Source organism: Papio anubis, chromosome 8 (genome assembly GCF_008728515.1).
Source record: "Papio anubis isolate 15944 chromosome 8, Panubis1.0, whole genome shotgun sequence".
Classification (NCBI taxonomy): domain Eukaryota; kingdom Metazoa; phylum Chordata; class Mammalia; order Primates; family Cercopithecidae; genus Papio; species Papio anubis.
This window is the reverse complement of record NC_044983.1, coordinates 125,209,567-125,226,106: the sequence shown is the minus strand read 5'-3', so window position 1 is coordinate 125,226,106 and position 16,540 is coordinate 125,209,567. Positions and strand designations below refer to the sequence as shown.

At 38.1% G+C, this 16,540-nt stretch overlaps 1 protein-coding gene across 24 annotated transcripts in view; it reads left to right on the top strand.

Annotated features, from left to right (window-relative positions):
* FAM49B (family with sequence similarity 49 member B) overlaps positions 1-16,540 on the top strand; it is a 172,462-nt gene that overhangs the window by 109,503 nt on the left and 46,419 nt on the right. For 11 of the 24 annotated variants that reach the window (XM_031669739.1, XM_017962311.2, XM_017962301.2 and 8 more), the window contains 2 exons: positions 555-639; positions 1,808-1,846. The exons of 2 other annotated variants lie outside the window; for them this stretch is intronic. The gene's annotated coding sequence lies outside the window, so the exon portion shown is untranslated. Of the gene's footprint in view, positions 1-554; positions 640-1,807; positions 1,847-10,332; positions 10,424-16,540 lie in introns of all 24 variants that reach the window. 11 more of the 24 variants (XM_021942621.1, XM_021942622.1, XM_017962310.1 and 8 more) reach the window with 2 other exon arrangements.

Genomic DNA, 16,540 nt, shown 5'->3' with positions numbered 1-16,540 from the left:
ACAACGTGAAGTTCTACAGCAGAAGTCTCAAACTGATAGCTATTCCACGTATAGCCCTTAGACGGTTTCATTTGGCCTATTGAGTGTGTCTGACTTATTTCATTAGTTGCTCATGTCTAAAACCTGTTTCACATGGATATTGAGCTCTGGATCACCTGTATTTTTAGCATGGCATGTTGACAACAGTGGCACCATTTAGATAAACACACCTGTTTGTTTGCCTGGTTAACACTTACCTAAGATGGCCCCAGCCAGCCAACTCCATATACATTTTTGCAACCTCTCTTCTAGTTTCTTGAATATGAAGTAATAGTAGATCTGATAATGCTCAGGCAACAGAATCTTCCGCCTTGAGTTAGTAGGAAATAGTAGGCACAAGGATTTTAGGTAGTGAGAGTTTGGGTGGAATATGGGGTGTGCAAGAAAGTGTAGTCTTAATTAAGAAGGAACGTCCAGTGAGGTAGGATGAAAAGGGATTATGGTATCATGGAAATCAAGTGTATTGACCTAGTTTCACCCACAAAGCAGAAACTGAGACTGGTGCTTTCTTACAGGTAACATTTGCATACCTGTTAGCAAGAAACAGAAGTTGAAGGACTGGAACAAGTGAACTAGGAAAGAGGGAACGCCAATCCAAGGGTGCGTTATTGAGCTGCTCACTTTTGTGAGCACCTGGGGCTTGATCCTGAGGAAGCCCTCTGAGAAAGCAATAAAGATATGCCTTTTGCTGGGAAGAAGGTGGTATATATTTGCTAGATCCCATCTCTCATTGGTCAAGGGTTGCCCATGGTGTTAACACCTTCAAATTTTCAGGTTTGTTTATGTCTCTGGATAACTGAAGAATTCCTGTAAACATCTATTGCAAAGCCCCAGAGCAGAAAGTGAACCACAGATAGTACAGTCAGGAGGAGGTACCTCAGCTAGAGTGAAAACATGAGGCTTTTTCCTGATAAGAGTGATCCATACCTTCTTCTCCAAGGGGTTAATGTCTTTATTTGCTTCTTATAACCTTATTTGCACAGTTATACTCATTCTGAAGATTCCATTTTACCTAAAATTGTGTGTTTGAAATAGTAAAACCAAGCCTGGCATGGTGGCTCATGCCTGTAATTCCAGCACTTTGGGAGGCCAAAGCAGGAAACTCACTTGAGCACCAGGAATTGGAGATCATCCTGGACAAAATAGCGAGACCCTCTCTCTACAGAAATGAATGAATGAATGAATGAATGAATGAATGAATGAATGAAGTAATAAAACCAATCCTAGAGAGGGCTTTGTGGTTCACTTGAATTTTGCCAGATGTGTCGCTGGCAAATAATAGGTTATTGTCATGGAATAAGGATTTTAGTACCTTGAGTAAACCTGATTATTAATACATTGAAACTGAATGAACTTAAACTGTGATAAGAATATATAAATATGCCTCTTTTGATAGTTGTAGGCCCCTGCTCTAAGACTAAAGAGGAATTACTAACTTTCCTTTTCTTACCCTTTGCTTCATAAGCTGTGATGAGATTTGTGTACTTGTCTTTGTACACTTTGTACTCTCTGAGTATGTTGACAGTGACAACTGGGTTGTCTTAACCTATTGTTGTTTTCAGGGCTTAATATGATGCCTTACTCTAAATAGGTCCTCCATAAGTGGTGGTTGAGTTAATCCAAGGAAGTAAATAAATATATGTGTGTATGTATAAAATGTGCATGTGCATGATGGCATTTGTGAACTTCAAAGTTAACTGTAATAAAAACTTGTTTTAAAATATAATAATATTTTAGACTGTCTTCCTTTTTTTCTTTCTTTAAACAGATAGAAGGACAAGGACAGAATCACCAGCACTGGCTGAAGGTAAATATGTCTTTGGGGGAAATGATTATTCAAATGTATGATTTCAATAAAAGCTTATATTAACTACATATAATTTAAGGGAAATATTGAGGTACTAAAAATGTTGTTAGGAAATATCGATTGGTTAGTTTTTGACTTAGAGTAGGACCTGGTGGGGAAAATGTAAATTAATTAGAACTTTTTTTTAACAGCTTTCTTTCAGTAGGAGAGGTATGTGTTTTCCTTTGAATTAAGTCATTTTAGCTATCACCAGTATAGTTGATCAAGAAAGTTCTAAGCCATAATTTTAATAGTTTAAAGTATATGTATGTACATATATTTTTTTTTTCATTGAAAACAGAAGGGAAGACACTTTACACATAATCTTAAGAATTATATCTATTATTAGTTTTGGTCCTTTTTTAAAAAAAATTTTTTAAGAAGCAAAGAATCGTTACCATAAAAGGTAGTTGCTGTTAAAGGGTCTTGAGTACTTAAACATTTGTAATTCTGCAATTGTTTTAATTATAACAAGTTATTAAGTATTCAAAACGTAATTTTTTTTTACAGACAGAGTTTGTGTTCTTAAGTGAAAATGACTGGCTTAAAATCCCTTTCCATGTTCTTCTTAGTTATAAACAGAGTATATTTTTTCAAAACTAGCTCATCAGGCCAGTCATGGTGGCTCACCTGAGCCTGGGGTGTCCAGGTTGCAGTGAGCCATGATTGCATCACTGCACTGTAACCTGGGCAACAGAGCCAGACCCTGTCTCAAAAAACAAAAACAAGGATGGGCATGGTGGCTCAAGCCCGTAATCCCAGCACTTTGGGAGACCAAGGTGGATGGATTACCTACCTGAGGTCAGGAGTTAAGAGACCAGCCTGGCCCACAGCCTGGGCAACAGAGTGAGACTCTGTGTCAGAAAACAAAAACAATAAAAACAAAAACAAAAATCCAGCCCATCATTTTGTTAGAGCTGGTACAACAGTTACTACTATGACAGTCCTTCAGAATTGTTATCACCTTGCTTACTCTGTATTTTACAGATCAGAGGTTCTTAATGAGTATTTTTTGTGCCAAGGACCTCTTTGACAATCTTATGAAGCCTATGAATCCTGCCTCAGAATAATGATTCTAATAATGATTCATGATTGTATGAAGTAAACTACATAGGATTAAGAAGGAAACATTACATTGAAAAGCCATTAACAAATAGTAATATGTGTGCTTCTTACATTAATATGTGTGTTTCTCATGTTAGAGAACAAGCATTAGGAGTAAATATACTGCATATCATAATTTTAAGTAGATGTTGTATGCAAAAATTGTAATATGAAAATACCCATGGTTTCTCTTAATGACAAATTCATAGGTTTTCTAATACTACTGTGGTTTGTTACTTATATTCTTGATCGAAGGAATTGTTAATTTTTGTATGGAGTTTAGTGAAAAGGTTCCCATCCATATTCACAGATCCCTGAATTCTCTATGGACCCCCATATTAAGAACCTCAGTTAGTGAAAATTCAGCTAGACCTTTCTGCATCATACTTCAGTAAGTGTAGTTTTTCATGTTCTATATAACTAATCTTAAAGAAGTAGTCACAGGCTGGGCACAGTGGCTCATGCCTGTAATCCTAGCACTTTGGGAGGCCAAGGCAGGTGGATTGAGGTCAGGAGTTTGAGACCAGTCTGGCCAACATGGTGAAACCCTGTGTCTACTCAAAATACAAAAATCAGCCAGGTATGGTAGCACCTGCCTGTTATCCCTGCTACTCAGGAGGCTGAGGCACGAGAATCACTTGAACCGAGAAGGTTGCAGTGAGTGAAGATCTCACCACTGACTCCAGCCTAGGTGACAGAGCTAGACTCTGTCTCTCAAAAAAAAAAAAAAAAAGTATCCTAATGGTGTAGGCTAGAAGTTTGTGAAATAGCTTTGAAGAAGCTTCTATTTGCTGGTCCATAATAACAGAAACAACAAATTTTGTGGAGAAAGGGAGTAGAAAATAAATGTTGAGCCTTGGCGAGTGCCTGCCTTCAAAGAACATGAAGTAAATATGTAAAAAACAAATATCAGGACTGGGCGCGTGGTAGCACATGCCTGTAATTCCAGCACTTTGGGAGGCCAAGGTGGGTGGATCACTAGAGGCCAGGAGTTCGAGACTAGCCTGGCCCACATGGTGAAATCCCATCTCTACTAAAAATACAAAAATTAGCCAGGCATGGTTGTGCGCACCTGTAATCCCAGCTACCCAGGAGGCTGAAGCACAAGAACCACTTGAGCCCGGGAGGCAGAGGTTGCCATGAGCTTAGATCATGCCACTGCACTCCAGCCCAGGTGATAGAGTGGGACCTTGTCTCAAAAAAACCGTCTTCCCAAAGCCCAAATATCAGTATGAGACACCAAAATTTTAAGAAGAGAAATGCCATCATTGCCATAGGAAGGATACAAATAGTAGTGCTCTGATAATTGTGTTCTGAAAACAAGAAAAAGGTAGAGACTTACAGAAAGTCACCAACTGTTTTGCAGTTCCATCAGTAGTATAAGCTGTATGGTGGTAAGTGTCAGCCCGATCTAGAAAGAGGCTGGAATGATGTCCCTGAATCCCAGTGTTTGCCCAGCAGCTGACAGCTGACTACAAATTGAATGGCAGGTCTATTGAAGTTTGATTAATGGCAACAACAGCATTAACAATCATTTTAAAGGGGACATAGTGGGGAACCTGATTTTCGTTTTTGTTTCCTTCATTGTGGTGGTACTTGATTCTTTTGATGTGATCTGGCCCTGATGCCGTGTTTTAAAGAGATTCTCAAAAGCTGCACTGCCAGAGTCAGTGGATTAAGCCCCACATTTTTACTCATTTGCTGCTTTGTGCAAGTCAACAAGTTTCTCTAGTCTTTATTTCCCTTCTTTCATAAAATTAGGGAGTTTAGGTCATTCAAGTCATTTCACAAACCCTTTAGTCTGGGCTCAGATTTTCTATCCTTTGTCATCCCCTTTCTCCATTTCTTTTCTCCGTTTTTTCTCCCAGCAACTTTAGACATGTGGTAGTGAAAGTCTTCAGAATCAAAATGGAGTTACTAATGTTAAGGAAACCCAGGGAAGCTGTGTACAGAGCCAGGGAAGGCTGTGAAGAGTGTTCTCACACTCATATGCCTGATAATGAAAGAGACTACAAAAACCATATCCTTACACAAAGGCCATCACCACCTTACACAAAATAATACTTCTGCAAGGACATCTGCCCAGCATCTGCCTGTTCAACCTCCAACTAGTGTCACCCTTGTTATCGATCTTTGTAGCTAAGGATATTTATTTCAAAACTATTATATAACCCTTGTTTTTCCTTTGAAACCTTTGTCTTCCTTTACCTCCCTAAATATGTATGGCATAGTTTACTATGTCATGCATATTCCTATTGCAATGCTCTGTTCTGAAATAAACTTTTCTTTGTTTTACTCTCTTTCTGTTATTTAGGTTGACAGTAAAAATTCAAAGTGGTTTAGTGATTTGGACTTTGATTTATATAAACATTTCCTTTTTATGTGCTTTGTGAAACTAAAAGCTGTAATAATTAATGGCATACTTAATTCAAAAAATTTGCATAAGCACATACTGTATTTGGTCCTAATAATGACCTCAACATTTCATTTACAATTAGCTTATTCCACAGTATTAAGAAAACATAGGGCGACAGCGCGAGACTCCGTCTCAAAAAAAAAAAAAGAAAACATAGGTTTCTTCCTATTTTGTATAAATCAGCCTTTAGAATAAAATGAACCAGCTTTTACAAAATTATTTACAAAGGTATCTGGCCTTGTCATTTGTCATTTGAAAATAATTATGGGACCTGCTTTTTAAATTTACCGAGTGGGATCTCTTTCTGCTGTAAAATTTTACTTCTTTCTGAAGTAAAATTGTATTTTAAAAAAATGATATAATGAAAGGCCAGTCACAGTTGTTCATGCCTGTAATCCCAGCACTTTAGAGGCAGAGGTGGATAGATCGGTCACCTGAGGTGTCAGGAGTTCGAGATCAACCTGGTCAACATGGCAAAACTTGGTCTCTATTAAAAATACAAAAATTAGCCAGGCGTGGTGGCACATGCCTGTAATCGCAGCTACTCAGGAGGCTGAGGCACTAGAATCACTTGATTTGGGAGGCAGAGGTTGCAGTGAGCCAAGATCGTGCCACTGCACTCCAGCCTGGGGGACAGAGTGAGACTCCAAAAAAAAAAAAAGGCAAAGCAAAAATGTATATATTCAGTTATATTTACCACCTCCTTGGCAACATCAGAATGTAAATGAATGACCTCTGCTGGACTCTTTTTAGCACTGTAAGCGATACTGATTTATTAATGTAGAAAATTATTCAAGTACATATCTTTAAAATTCTATTACTAAGAGAAGAAAAATATGTTTTTGTATTCTGTTTGGTTATGATAAGCCTGGAGGAGATACATTTAAGATAATGATTGTAATTTTAGTCCCGTTAAATTAAGTTGAAGAACCAGGAAAACATTTGTGCCCTTCTGTAATTTCACTTGCATTCAATTCCGTTAGTGTACAAGGCTAGAACAGAAAGACCTGACAAACTGTAGAAAACTATTTAAGAACATTTCTTAACATCTTCTTCTTTTCCTGATAAGCATACTTTTTTCTTTTTAAAATTTATTTTACTTTTAGCTTCTGTGTCCAACTATCCATAACATACTTACTGCTTTTCTTAAGAAAGTTTTTTTCCAGTGAAATTTTTTTTCTAACTTAGAAGTTTTAGTACTAATTTCTTTTAGGAACACTTGAAATTTTTCTTAATTGTTTTTGGATGAATTGTATGTGCCACAGTAAGCGTTCATTTATTGACCTAACATTAGCACTAACGTCATGCAAAGCCGTCTGCGGGGGGTACTTTGGAAACAGAAGTTAAGATCACACTCAGGGAAAAAAGTTTCCACTGCCCTTGGTTCTTTAGCCTATAATGTTTAACAAGGTATTTGTGATGAGTATTCCCTTAAAAAAAAAAAAAAAAAACTTAAAAAAAAGTTTTAGATGGGGGCCAGGCACAGTGGCTCATGCCTGTAATTCCAGCACCTCGGGAGGCCGAGGCGGGTGGATCACCTGGTAAGGAGCTCAAGACCAGCCTGGTCAATATAGAGAAAACACATCTCTACTAAAAATTCAAAAATCACCTGGGCGTGGTGGCAAATGCCTATAATTCCAGCTGCTTGGGAGGCTGAGGCAGGAGAATCACTTGAACCCAGGAGGCAGACGTTGCAGTGAGCCAAGATTGTGCCAGTGCATTCCATCCTGGGCGACAAGAGCGAAACTCTGTCTCAAAAAATACAAATTTAGATGGAGTTTCGCTGTGTTGCCCAGGCTGATCTTGAACTCCTGGGCTCAAGCAATCCTCACCCACCTTAGCCTCCCAGAGTGCTGGGATTATAGGCATTAGCCACCCACCATGCCTGTCCCTAGCTAGAAAATCACTTCTGAACTCTACTTAGAGGCTAAATTCTTGGTTGACATTACTAGATAGGAGATGTCTTGTTTGTAACTTTGCAAATGTGAACATACATGATATGATGGGTAACTTTTCTTTTGACCTCATTTGTCTGTTGTTTTAAGATACTTCATATATTTAATGGTTTGTTAAATAGCACAGGGATTGTGTTCAGTTTATTTCTAGGAGGCCAAAGAGAATTTAAACCAAGGAGGAGAAGTTAACAAATGGGTGAATTTCAGTTTAATACAAGGTTTGTATGATTTTCGAGGGTAGAATTCATGTCTTAATTGTGCTTATTCAGTCATTGGCTTAAGTTTCTACAAATTTTTCTAAAAATTGACCAAAGTCTAAAATTTAAGTCATACAGAGTATTTAAGCAATGGTGAGATGGCTACTTCGTGTGGATATGTTGTAGAATAGATTCATACTAAGGTTAAATAGTCAAGGGTGAGTCTTCCATTTGACTGTGAACTGTCCCTTCCTGGTCTGAGATTCTCTTGTTTATTGGGAATGGGATATAAAGCCATTCTGCCTGTTGTCTTTCACTCTTCACAGTGGCTGTAGTGTTGAGAAGAGCCCCTAGTCAATCCCAGAAATTAAGGGATACTTAACTTCAGAGAATACCTTCTTTTAACTCAAATTATGAGAGAAAGCAGAACAATTTTTAAGAATCTCTAATCTATTTCAGTCATAGTGAGGTGACTAGGAATGACACTTTACTTCTATATGCCAAATTCTGGCAGATTTCCTTTCGATTGTAGGCCTCCTGTTTCCCTCACTTTCTCCTTTTCCTGTGAAATCTCCGAGGAGAAGAAAGAATGATGGACAGTTTATCCTTTCACTGCCACAGGGCCTGTTTCCTTGGCAGTCGGTCCTTAAGTTCCTTGCTCTTTTGCTGCTGTTTGGTGACTGAAAGAGGCACCAGAGACTCTCACTCTGGGGAGGTGGATGGCATGTTTATAAGTAATGGATGAGAATGTCTCTGTAGCCCTTAGTTATTCTCTGTGCAAAAACAGAAAACTAAAATTGCTGCTTCTGAAGATGACTGTTGGTCATCAAGATTTTTAAGGATTTGTGCTCACATTGTGATAATGCATAAGAACATGAGAAACACCATTGGAGATTAGTTCAGAGGTGGTAAAGAGTATTGTGGGAAAATATCATTGCTGCCTAGGCTAGCTTTAATGTTTTAGCAATAAACCTTTGCCTGTTAACCTTGTCCTTGATTTTCTTGATGTTTATAGAGCTTATATTTGAATTATCCCTTCGTAGGTAAGACCAAGGGATTATAAACTTACTCCCTAATTTATTAAGTTACACTTTGTTTCATTTGACCTAAACCTACTCTATGGGATGCCCTTAGTTTACGTAATTTCTTTTTGGATAAATAAGCTGCTTTTTACTTGAATTGTTCATTATTCATTAATTTGACAAATATATATTGAATACCGGCTGTGTGATGGAATGTCTGTTAGAGGCTAGAGTTTAAAAAATGAAACAGATGTAGACTTCTTAAATGTTTGGAAGAACTTTCCTATAAAAGTCATTGAATAACTGACACATTGTATTGTTTATAAATGGTCCCAAATAATAGAAAAAGTCTATGTATAAAAATAGGCTTGACAGCAAAACCAGACAGGAACAGAGAAGAAAACTACCAGTCAGTCTTACAAAATAATCCAAGGTGAAATGTTAGCAAAACCAAATCTAGGAATATATTTTTTTAAATGACCAAATAAACCAGGTACAGTGGCTCACGCCTGTAATTGTAGCACCTTGAGAGGCTGAGGTAGGAGGTTTGCTTGAGCCTAGGAGTTCAAGACCAGCCTGGGCAACAGAGCAAGACCCTGTTTCAAATTTATTTATTCACCCTCATTCATTTATTCATAAATAAATAACCAACCAAGTAGACTTGATCTCAGGAATGCAAGAATGGTTTAGCAATAGAAAATGAATTTATGTAATCTGTCATATTCATATATTAAATGACAAAATGATTGAAATTATAGAGATGGCAATTATATATTTAATGCAAAATCAAATCAAAATCCCATCAGAATTTTTTGTAGAATTTGACAATCACATGAGTGAATAAAAGGGCAAGAATAAGGCAATTTTGAAGAATTTTTGTTTAAACAGTACGCACAGACCATGAAGATGAAAAACTGGACTGTTACACAAAACACCATAAAGAAAGTTAAGATGTGTTAGAGCCTAGGAGAAAGTATCTGCCTTGTATATAAGCATTAAAAGGTTGATATCCAAGATTTCTGAAGCTGCCAGATGTGATGGCTCATGCCTGTAATGCCAACACTTTAGGAGGTCAGGGTGGGGGAGGATTGCTTAAGGCCATGAATTTGAGACCAGCCTGGGCAACACAATGAGATCCTGTCTCCACGAAAAAAACAAACAGCAACAATATTCCCCCCACGCCCCTCCCCCACACACAAATTAGCCGAGTGTAATGACATGGGCATGTAGTCCCAGCCACTCAGGAGGCAGAGGTGGGAGGATGGATTGAGCCAGGGTGGTCGAGATCGCAGTGAGCCATGAGCACACCACCATGCTCCAGCCTGGGCGACAAAGCAAGACCCTATCTCAAAATAATAATAATAATAAATATATACATATATATGTTTTTTTTTTTTTTTTTTCTAAAACTCAGTTTGAAAAAAGAAAGAGTGGTATGACAGTTGAAGTTAAGTTAGGAAAACTTACCACTCTGGATATTTCAAACAATTTAATATAGAAGATTGGTTACAAAGATACTAGAAAAGCTGGAAGAGCAAAAGGAACAAGGGAGAGAACAGAATAGCAAAAATGAAATAAGAAATTGTGATACTGCTTTTGCCAGAGACAAGCTGCTGCCACCACTAGGCTGGAACCTACAGGCTGCACCTGTCCCTAATTAGGGTATTGGATACTATTCACACTGTTCCTACAACAACTACTAGCCTGTTCTAATCAGTAAATTCTCTCTTCCTCCTGTCTTCTCGCCCTCCAGTGCCTCCTGTTGACATAATCTAACAGGAACCCAGCTGGCAAAGATGTCTGGGAAATGTCATTTGAATTCTCAGCCCCAGCAGTGCAGAAAGGTAGGAGTGGGGCTGAGAAACAACAGAAAAATAAAGACCATAGGTGGCAGAGGAAATACATATACACTTCACAGATGGCCCATAAACATATAATACGAAAAGATGCATATGTTTACTGATAAAAAATGACAAATTTAAACATCAGAGACATTTCAGACTCCAAAAATTAAACTTGAGGTTTTGGAGGACAGGAAATTGGAACTCTTTCTACCTGTGGAACAGAATTGATGGATGTACTTGGGAGAGCAATTTAGCACCATGTAAAGTTACAGTTGCCTTTTCATTTTCAGATAGCTGTCCTATAGGACTCTTGTACATGAGCTTAAGTATATATAGTGTGTGTATGGAGGTGTAAAGCATAACTGTTAATATTTAAAAGTGGAAAACAATCTCATCATTCAGTAGAGGAGTGAATAAACTGGTTTCTTTGAATAATCGAATAGTATGTAATAGCTAAAATGAATGAATATTAATAATTTTTAAAAACCACTGAGTGAGAAAATCGAGTTTTCAAAGAATATACATAGTATATCATGTATGCAAATTGAAAAGCAGAACAATACTGTATTGTTTATGATGAATATATAACTTTGGAGTAAAAAAAGTCTTAAAATATGTCTGGCAGGAAAACCATGCTGGAAAAAAAAAGACCTAGTGTGATGACTCATGCCTATAATCCCAACACTTGGAGAGTCTGAGGTGGAAGGATTGGTTAAGGCCAGGAGTTCAAGACCAGCATGGGCAAATAGGGAGAATCCATCTCTATCTAATAATTTTTTTAAGAAAGATACTAATTATCTTCAGTGAGAGAGGAGGGGAGGGGAGGAAAGTTGATTGAAAGAGGTTGGGAGGTCAACTGCACACATAGAAAAGTAGCCCATCTAAAGCAACTGTTGCCAAATTGTTACAGCTTTAATCTGGGTGACAAGACTGTGAATAGTGTTTTTTTATTTTGGTTTTTTTTTTTTTTTTTTTGTATTTTATGTTGGAATTACTTCCTAATTTAAATAAATAGCAAACAAGAAAGAATTAAGAATCAGCCCCTCTGGGAAGCTTTTATTTACTTTACCAAAACTGGGTTAGGTATTCCGTTTTCTGTGTATTCAGAATGCCCTTTGCTCGTTTCTTTGTGAAAGTATACCCACACTTGCTTGTCTGGTCTCTTCCACTTGTCTGTGAATTCCTCAGCACCAGATATTCAATATTCATCATAGCCATTGGCAGACAGGTGCTAAGTAAACGTTGTTTGATTTAAAACAGCTACTACCACTGATACTGTAAAAGCTAAATATATGGAAGTATCTGAGGCTTTATAATGAAACATTTAAAAAAACTGATCATCCATGTATTGTAGCATGTGTGTTAGAAAGAGGTAGGCACCTGAATTCCATTCTGAGCTTTTTTCTTGGGCGTCTTTCAGTGAGACATACGTGTTCTCTCAGCATCAATGGCTTTACATTTTTGAACATTTAAAATTACTGATTCATACAAGAGTGTGCATACTTCATTTGTAAATTGTGAAGCCTAAAAATAAGACTTCCACGAATCCACCACTAATTGAGGAACTAGAATAATTCTCAGGTCTTTAAAGTTGCCCAATCCTATGATCGTCTCCCCCTACAAATAACTAGTATCTTTAATATGGTGTTTGATTTAATGGTATTATATTGTGTACAGTTTTCCGATAGCATTATAATTCACTTATTCATTTTTATTGCATGTAGCTGCAGTTAATTTGTTTGCACAGTATTACAGTTCATTGTGTGAATATTGCACATGAACTTCAGAAGGAATATCAGACTGATTTCCCAAACTTGTCATAGTAGTTTACACTTCCACCCGATTGTGCCCATTGCTCTTGCATTTTACATCAGCCTAGTATAATTTTGAAATATATAATGAAACTTTTCTAAAATATTTCCATTTCTAGTCATTGAAACTATTGACGTATATTTATTTTACAGCATGATGTATAAAGAAAGCCATAGTTAAAAGCAGAACGCTACTCCACACACAAAAAAAGTATAACAATTTTGGTAATTAAATGTGACAGTGGACTTGTGTGCCTAGGCTTTTCTTTTGAGTTGTTGACATGAAATAAAATTTATTTTGCATTCATGGATTTTAAAATAATGTATGCAAAATGAATTCAGAATACTGTATTTGTCTAATGATAACGTATTTTCAAGAGAAACTATCATAGTAAGTCCTTACAAAATAGGTCATTTTGAGTTGTGGTTTTGCATATTTCCATCATATTCCATTCCAGAAACTTCTGTATTACTTGCCTTGAGCCTTTGTAGTAGCCCTTCTACATACTTTTTGTCTGTGCTTGATGCAAGCCATTGTAACAGGATGTGTTTCTGTGCTTTCATGGTCTAAATATGTGGCTCTGACAGTAATTTGCATTGGTGATTAAACTCTTCTTTTTCCTATCTCCTGTTATACAGAAGGTTTTTTAACTTTTAATGCCTGGAATCATGGAAGAATGGCAGTAATCTTTGAATCAGACTCAAAGATACCATGACAATCTGATCTAATACTATTTTATTGTATTTCACTTCCATGTAAGGAACAGTATTAGTCTCCTAATTTATTATATCCATTGCACATGGCCCAACAGAAATAGGTGAAATAAGATTTTTCATTCTATAATATGAAGTCTAAGTGTATCCATCCACTAGATGTCAGCATTAGGCAAGATGCAGTGGAATGGATATAGAATAATAGCCAGAAGCTCAGTAAGAGATTTAGTCTAACAAGTAAACTGACTTGCATAAAGTCACACATTTTATGATAGGAGTAGAAATCAAGCCTCCGAATTTTTATTCCTTTGTTATATCACATTTCTTTAAGTGAAGTGACTTAACTGCATGTAATTTAGTAGCCAAAATTAAAATATATGGATCTTAACATTTGCTAGGGCTTCATGGGGAGATTTTAGTACTACTATGTTGATATTAACACTGGCACCCAGGAATACCTGAATCCTGTTGTACTGATCTCTCTGTCTCTTTCTTTACATTTCACAAAAGGATCACTTTATTAATAGCTAAACTAGTACTTGATAGCAGTGCGTTAGATAGTGTTAGTAAGGTTAAGGATTAAGCTGTTCTGTAGAACTTCCCTGATATCAAATTCCAACCAGGAAAGCAGAAATCATTTTAAAATGAGGAATTTTAATATATGTATTTAGTTCACAAGTGTTGGAAACCTGAGCCAAAAGAGACTGCTGAGGTAACTTAGATATTAATAGAAACCACAAGAAACAGCAATTACTTTTAGGGCTCAGGGAACAAAAGAGAAGAGATGGATTTGGGAGAATTTAGGAGCTTGAAGGAAGAACCCCATAGGCCTGGAGTCTCAGACCTTTGAAGGGGGCCACATAATGCACTGCTGCTGGGAGTTCCACAAGAAGCTAGAGCTTGGAGCCCTAGCTGTCTTACCGCTGGAAGAAACTATGACGGGACTTCAAAGGTCCCTTTTGTTTTTCTTCTTCCCACCTTTTCATTCCTTTTGGTGACATTTGCTTGCTTCCTGTCTCCTCTCCTCTCCTCCCTTCTCCTCTTTTCTCGTCCCTTCTTCTCTCCTCTCCTCTTCATTTTTTTCTTTTTTTATTTTATCTTTTTTGGGACAGTCTCACTCTGTTGCAGAGTGTAGAGTGCAGTGGTGCAATCTTGACTCACTGCAACCTCCGCCTCCTGCATTCAAAAGATTCTCATGCCACAGCCTCCCTAGTAGCTGGGACTACAGGTATGTGCCACCACGCCTGGATAATTTTTGTATTTTTAGTAGAGATGGAGTTTTGCCATATTGGCCAGGCTGGTCTCAAACTCCTGACCTGAAGTAATCTCATTACCTCGGCCTCCCAAAGTACTGGGATTACAGGCGTGAGCCACCGCGCCTGGCCTGCTTTCAAGTGATAGTACAGTTTCTTAGAATCAGTTCAGTAAGCAGACTTTGGGCAATAGTTGATGAGGGTGGTGCCTTGAATATTTTCAGAAGGGTTACTGGGATTATTGATATGATTTATATCTAAAAAACAGTGTACATACCTTAATTTATAAATACTTTATTGATAAAAATGCTGACAATTATCTGAGCCGTCATTCAGCGAGTCTTAACCTTTTTGCTGGTGGAGGGTCTTGCCTGGATGTTAATGGCTGCAGACTGATCAAGGTAGTAGTTGCTGAAGGTTGGGTGGCTGTGCAATTTCTTAAAATAAGACAACAGTGAAGTTTGCCACATCAGTTGACTCTTCCAGGAAAGATTTCTCTGTAGCATGTGATACTGTTGGGTAACATTTCAACCACAATACAACTTTCAAAATTGGAGGCAGTACTTTCAGACCTTGCCAGTGCTTATCAGTTGTGTTGATGTAATACTCATTTTAACAGTCTAAACAACATCTTCAGAGTAGATTTCATCTCAAGAAACCATTTTTGGCTCGGCATAATGGCTCGCGCCTGTAATCCTAGCACTTTGGGAGGCCGAGGTGGGTGGATTGCCTGAGCTCAGGAGTTTGAGACCAGCCTGGGCAACATGGTGAAACCCCATCTCTACAAAAATACAAAAAATCAGCTAGCTGTGGTGGCTTGCACCTGTAGTCTCAGCTACTCAGTACGTTTAGGCACGAGAATTGCTTGAACCCGGGAGCTGAGGTTGCAGTGAGCCAAGATCGTGCCACTGCACTCCAGCCTGGGTGACAAAGTGAAACTCTGTCTCAGAAAAAAAAAAAGGAAAGAAACCATTTTCTTTGCTTACCCATAAGAAGCAACTCCTCATCCACTCAAATTTTTATCATAAGATTGCAGCAATTCAGTCATATCTTAAAGGCCCTTCTAAGATGAACTTCTACGCTAGTTTCTTGGTATTTCCACCACATGTGCCATTCCTTTCTCCACTGAAGTCTTGAATCCCCCTCACAGTCATCCGTGAGAGTTAGAATCAACTTCTTTCAAACTCCTGTTGATATTTGACCCCTTCCCATCAATCACAAAGGTTCTTAATGGTGTCTAGAATGGTGAATCCTTTCCAGAAGACTTTCAGTTTCCTTTCTCAGATCCATCAGAAGAATCCATATCTGTGACAGGTTTAGCTTTAAGAAATGTGTTTCTTAAATAATAAGACTTAAGAGTCAGAATTACTCTGTGATCCATCAGCTGCAGAGTGCGTATTGTGTTAGCAGCATGAAAACAACATTAATCTCCTTATACATCTCCATTAGAGTTCTTGGGTGAGTAGGTGCATTGTCAGTGAGCAGTAATTCGTTGAAATGAGTATTTTTTTTTCTGAGGAGTAGGTCTCAATAGTGGGCTTAGAATATTGTGTACACTATGCTGTAAACAGATGTGCTGTCATCTAGGCTTTGTTGTTCCATTTAGAGACCGCAGGCAGAGTGGATGTAGTATAATTCTTAAGGGTCCTAGGATTTTGTTTTTATTTTTATTTTGAGACGGAGTCTCGCTTTGTTGCCCATGGAATGCAGTGGTGTGATCTTGGCTCACTGCAACCTCTGCCTCCCAGTTGAAGCAGTTCTCCTGCCTCAGCCTCCTGAGTAGCTGGGATTACAGGTGCCTGCCATCCTGCCCAGCTAATTTTTGTATTTTTAGTAGAGATGGGGTTTCACCATGTTGGCCAGGCTGGTCTCAAACTCCTGACCTCAGGTGATCTGCCCACCTCGGCCTCCCAAAGTGCTGGGATTACAGGCGTGAGCCACTGTGTGCGGCCTGTCTGTCTATTTTTAATCATGTATTTTTTCAGCTAATACTTATGAATACCAACTACATCCCAGGCATTGTTCTAAGTGCTCAGGATAGAGAGTGTACAAAACAAAACCCCTGCCTAGTCAGAGGAAGACAAAGTAAATAGATAAGAGTAATAGGAATGTGTGTTAGATGGTACAAACCATCAGTTTGGGAAGGGTATAGAGAGGAGGATGGAAGGGGCATTTATAGATGGGTAGGTAGCTCAAGGATTCTCTCTGAAGAGGTGAGGCCTTACTGAGCAGCAGAAACTGCAAACAGGCTTTTGTGGTTAGATGTGCATGTGTGCAGTGGAGAGTGAAGGGAGATGAGACCAGAGTGTGTCAGGGGCCGATTATGTAAGATTTTGTAG